This window comes from Humulus lupulus, chromosome 7 (genome assembly GCF_963169125.1).
Source record: "Humulus lupulus chromosome 7, drHumLupu1.1, whole genome shotgun sequence".
In the NCBI taxonomy this organism is placed as follows: domain Eukaryota; kingdom Viridiplantae; phylum Streptophyta; class Magnoliopsida; order Rosales; family Cannabaceae; genus Humulus; species Humulus lupulus.
Genome location: NC_084799.1, coordinates 48,409,134 through 48,415,077, shown reverse-complemented (window position 1 = coordinate 48,415,077; position 5,944 = coordinate 48,409,134). Strand labels below are relative to the sequence as shown.

Sequence of the window (5,944 nt, the reverse complement as noted above, 5' to 3'; positions counted from 1 at the left end):
ATGTTCAATACCCTCATGATGGCCCATAACATCGGACTCGAGTTAAGGTGTTTGGTATTCCCTTCGACTCTGGTCGGACCCGCTAGACAATGGTTCAAGCAATACAAAAAGCATTCCATCAGCTCGTGGAAGAGCTTCTCCGTCGACTTTAAGAGGGCGTTCTGGGCTTCTCAGGCAGCTCGGATAAAGGCAGACTCCATGGAAAACGTAAAGCAACAGCCCAGGGAGCCACTGAAAGCTTACTTGAGTAGGTTCGCCAATGTCGCGGCATGAGCTAGAGACACAGACGAAAGTTCCAGGCTTATGGCAATGAGAACAGGAATCGTTGTCGGGGACGACTTGTGGAAAGAAATCCAGAGAAAGGGCATCAACACAGTGGATGAGTTCCTGAACAAGGCTCAGATATGGATCAACCTGGAAGAGGCACGAGCTTCAGTCGTAGGAACTAGCCAAGTCCTTGCCCAGCCCGATGGAGCGGTAGCGGACGTTGTAGCTACGGCTCAAACCGTCACCCAGAATAACCAAGGGGGAGGAGGCAAGAGGAAGGGAAATGGCGAAGGCAGCCAGAATGGTTCAAAGAAAAATAAGCCCATGGAGAAATTCAAACCAATCTACGCGACTTACACCGACCTCACGGATACCAGGGAGCGCATCTTCTTGGCGAACTCTGCCCGCCTTCCATGGAAAAAGCTGGAGCCCCTAAAATATCAAAGGGCGAAGAGAGACCCTTCAAAATTTTGTCGATTCCACAATGACATTGGTCACAACACCGATGACGCAGGCATTTGAAGGATGAGATCGAGACGCTCATCAGGGCCGGGCCCCTGACTCAGTATGGCCGGAATCGAATCACTCTTAATCAGCCCACTGGGCAAAATAGTCAATCAGCTCCGAAAGCCCCCGCAAATCAGACCGAAGCCCAAGTGAGTCTGGACACCCCTCCTCCGATAATGGGAGGAGAAATAACCACCATCTCTGGAGGCCCTCATCCGGCAGGCACGAGTAGAAATGCCCAGAAGAGGTATGTCAATGAGCTGAGGTCTCACAATGGAGTTGAGTATATCTTGGAGCAGCGTTTGTCTAAACATCAACGATTGGAAAAACAACCGATCAGTTTTACTGAAGAAGACGCTAGTCATGTCCAGTTCCTGCATAACGACCCTCTAGTCATAACCGTCCAGCTCGCCAATCGGAGAGTTAGGCGGACCTTGGTCGATAATGGGAGCTCTGTGAACGTGCTATTTAGGTCCACATTGGAGAAAATGGGATTGTCTGTGGCCGAGCTAAAGACAACCTCCATGATGTTGTATGGGTTCTCCGGAGAAGGTTCCATAGCTATCGGAACGATCGGGCTGGTGATAACCCTGGGTGAAGGACCACGAACTGTTGGGGGTGTGATAACTCTACAAAATAGAGTTATTTTACCATGTTTTACATGCTAATTGTTGCTTAGTTCATGAGTTTTTAATTAACTTATTAAGTTTTTATGTAATTTTTAATTTATTAGTCTTATTGTAGTTTTCTAGATTTTTGTATGTTTTTATAGATATGTTATTATAATATGTTGTAGTTTAATTATTTAAAATTAGTATTGTTAGTTTGAATGCTAAAAATATGATTTTATTGAAATTAAATGTTATGTAAATTAAATTTTAATTAATGTTTTCATGGGAGTTATATGATATATTTTATTAATGAAAATTTTTAATTTTAATTTAGTTTATAATTTATTTTGTAGGAAAATTATTGCCATTGAAAAGCAAGAAAATCAAAGGAAAGATGGTAATTTTGAAAGAAAGTAACAAGAAAAATGGTATTTCTCCAAATGCCCACTAGGCCCACGCTACAGCCCAAGTGCCAGGCCCATTTCCTCCACCTCCTTCAGCTTCTCCCCAGCTGCCCCAAGACGCCACCTGTCGCAGCCTCCACACCTTTAGCATTCACTTGCTCCAGCCGTAGCACCAAAATCCTCCCAACATCACCATCCCTCATCAACCTTCTCTTCAATTTGGGCCTGTTCTCCACCGCCTGCCCCAGCCCAATAGGCCCAACAGCCTCCTCACGCCTGGCACCCATTGCAGCCACCACCAGCCGCCTGTCTCACAGCCACCCCACAGCCCCTTGAGCCCATAAATTGCCAAAATGTACCATTTGTCCCCTATGACAAAAATGCCAACTTTTTACCATTTTGTCTACACATTTTCACCACTATATCATCATTACACCCTATAATTTACCTCTACATACCATATTTATTTTATTTAATTAATCTAATCAATTTAATTAATTTAAATTGATTATTTTAATAATCTCACTTTGGCTATAAATATGGACTTTCAAGACCATTTTTGGGGTGCTTAATGTTTTGGTTACCATCTTTTTCTCTCATTTTCTCTCTACCACTCTCTCTTCCATTTGGGTTTTTCAAGAGCATTTTGCAAGTATGTATGTCTTTTATTTTGTAATTTCTACTCTAGTTATGTGCTTCTAATCTTTTTCATAAGATTATTAAGATCATGATGAAGCAACTTGTAACTAGGTAATATTTATGTTGTATGTTGATTTCCCTTGTAATACAACAAAGTTTATGGATTTTTCTTCTACATATATTTCTTTCATCTTAAATATCTTGTATTTTAGATTGTTAGAACATATTTACACTTTGTTCTTCATTAGTGCATAAACATAATATTCTTTGTGTAAGATGTGTCATTAAATTGTACACATCCATGCTTACAACAAAAATATTATGTTTTGCCTTATAAATAATGTTCATTGATTTATTTGTTATTTCATTAGATTGATTTACACTAAATGCTTTGAAATTATAATTTTGAAAAGTGAAGAAAAATCCTATCTTTTTATAAACTTACATTTTGTGGATTCTAGTATCTTAATAATCTTTTCTTTTAACACTTATTTTCAACTCATTATTGCTTTATTTTTATTCTCTTAAATAGCTTTATTTTTCAATCTTTTATTTTAGGTTCATAATATTAAAACTCATCAATCTTTGGAACTAGGTTAGAATTTATTACTTTTGATTTAAAATAGTTTTCTTTTTTATTTTAGACAACTCCTTTGGGTTCGACCTCGTGCTTACACGAAAACTATTCTATAAATACGATTCGTGCGCTTGCGAGTATAAATATTTAAACATACCCGTTTTGGGTCCACCAAGTTTTTGGCGCCGTTGCCGGGGAGTTGCAAGAGAAAAGAAACGAATTTATCTCAAGGTTAGTGAATTCTTCTACTAGTTATTTTAATTTTTTTTACACTTAAAAAAAAAAACTCAAAAATATATATCTATAAAATCTAAAAAAAAAAGATAAAAAGAAATTTGGGACGGTTCAACCACCCATAAAAAAAATATATATTTATATTTATATTTATTGTTTTTTTTTTTTAGTTGACGGCACTTGTGCCTCCTATCTATCCTTTTAATTTTTATAGTCGATGGCACTTGTGCCTCCTAATTTTGTTATAATATTGTTGTAAGTTCATTTCTTTTATATTTTTGTTAGTTGACGGCACTTGTACCTCCTAACATTTGTTGTAATTTTCTTTATTTATATTGTTGTGATTTTGATTTTATTTAATTTCCGCAAAATACTAGTTGATGGCAATTTTGCCTCCTAGTCCTATATCTTATGTTTTAGTTGATGGCACTTGTGCCTCCTAATTTTTACCTTAATTTTGTTATGGTTGATGGCATGCTATGCCTCCCTACTCTTGTCTAAATTTTAGTCTTATTTAATTTTTGCCTTTTTTTCTTTGTCTTCTTTAATATATTAGTGTAATATTGTGACAAATACTTGAAAAAAAAAAAAAAAAACCTAAATCTTGTCCTTTCACCATAAGCAATTTTTGCTTAAAGAAAATTTGAACAAAATTCTCATCCGCCTCTACTAATTAACCTCGGGGAGTTGTTAGTAGTGCGCGAGTAAGTGGAATCAAATAGGCATGGGGACAAGTAAACCATAAGAATTATATTGTTGTGAAATCTCTAAAAATTCTAAGTATGCTCTGTGGTTGCGGTTTTAACTGATCTTCCACATCAGAAAATTGTTTGTTTGAGATTATCCTTGTTGCCTTGTTTGTGAAAAATTGTATGCATCATTGGGAACGTAACTCTAAAAAACGATTAGTAAAAAGACGTTTATCTTTGTTTGAAATTGAAAGTGTTAGTACAAATTTGAGCATCATGGAACCTATTGCTAATATTGTCGATGAACATGCTGTGCCTGAAAAAACTTTGCTTGAATATTTTGCACCTATTTCATCTAATGCTCCTTCATGCATTGTTTTACCTACTACTTCTGCTACTCATTTTGAGCTTAAACCCGCAATCATTCAATTATTTCCATCTTTTTATGGGTTAGATAGAGAGGATCCTTACATGCATGTCAAAGATTTCTTAGAAATTTGCTCAACATTTAAATTTCAAAATTTTTCTGATGAGTCAGTCAAACTAAGATTGTTCCCTTTTTCATTAAAAGACAAATCAAAAGCCTGGTTAAATTCCCTTCCCACGGGGTCTATAACTACATGGGATCAACTTTATAATAAATTCTTACTGAAATTTTTTCCTATGTCTAAAACTGATAGTCTAAGGAGAGAAATCTCCGAGTTTTTTCAAAAAGATAATGAAGAGTTTTATGAATGTTGGGAAAGATTTAAAGATTTATTATTAAAATGTCCTCATCATGGTTTTGAAAAATGGAGACTTGTAAAATATTTTTATGATGGTTTGACTCCCTCTAATCGTCAAATGATTCAATCTATTCATACTGGAAATTTTTTAAAATTTCAAGGACAAGAGGCGTGGGACGCCCTTGAAGATTTATCTGTCAATTCAGAACAATGGAATTATTTTGATCCTAGATCTAGGTCAACTAATTCACCAAAAAGAGGAGGAAGGTATGAAGTAAAAGAAGAATTAGACTTAAGAACGTCCTTAGACAAATTAGCGAGAAAAGTAGAAGCTTTAGCCATAAGCCAAACTATAAACTCTCCAATTCAACCTAGAAAAGATGTTTGTTCTATATGTTCTAGTCCGTGCCATAATGCCCAATCATGTCCTTCCTACCAAGAAGCCTTTTCTGAGGAGGCCAATGCTCTTCATTCTTATGGGAAACCAAATGATAGCCCATTTTCGTCCACCTACAATCCAAATTGGAGAAACCATCCGAACTTTTCATGGAGACAAAACCAACCCCAAATGAATCAAGGGCACCAATACAACACACAAAACCAAGCTCATGCCCCACAAAATCAACCATATCCGCAACAAAGAAAACCTTCCTTAGAAGATACTTTACAACAATTTATGCAATCCACCCAACAAATCCTACAAAATCAATCTCAATCTATTACCAAACTCGAGACACAAGTAGGACAACTCGCCACTGCTTTAGCTGATAGAGAAAAAGGAACATTCCCTAGTCAACCTATCCCTAATCCAAAAGGTCAATATGAGATAGGAAAGTCTAGTCATAATGGAGAAGTCAAATCAATTTCAACTCTTAGGTCTGGAAAGAAAATTGTCAAACCCGATTACATACCCGAGGTTGAAAGCGAAAAAGAAAAAGAAAAGAGTCAGCCTCCTAGTTCTAATCTCAATGACTCATCAAACAAAGAAACTCCAATCCATCCTTTCATTCCAAAAGCCCCATTCCCACAAAGATTACTTCCAATTAAAAAAGGCAGCCAATATAATGACATCTTAGAAGTTTTTAAACAAGTTAGTATCAATATCCCTTTCTTAGATGCCATTAAACAAATTCCTGCCTACTCTAAATTTGTAAAGGATCTTTGTACTGTTAAAAGAAACACTAATGTTCCTAAAAAGGCATTTTTAACTGAACAAGCTAGTTCCATTATTCAATATAAGAGTCTTGTTAAATATAAAGATCCTGGGTGTCCCACAATTTCATGCATTATT

General features: G+C 36.3%; 1 non-coding gene across 1 annotated transcript; it reads right to left on the bottom strand.

Moving 5' to 3' along the window:
• Window positions 1-4,606: 4,606 nt before the first annotated feature.
• Window positions 4,607-4,713, bottom strand: LOC133792997 (small nucleolar RNA R71). Its single transcript, XR_009874463.1, has one exon. It is a non-coding gene; the product is annotated as a small nucleolar RNA R71 (small nucleolar RNA).
• Window positions 4,714-5,944: the final 1,231 nt, after the last annotated feature.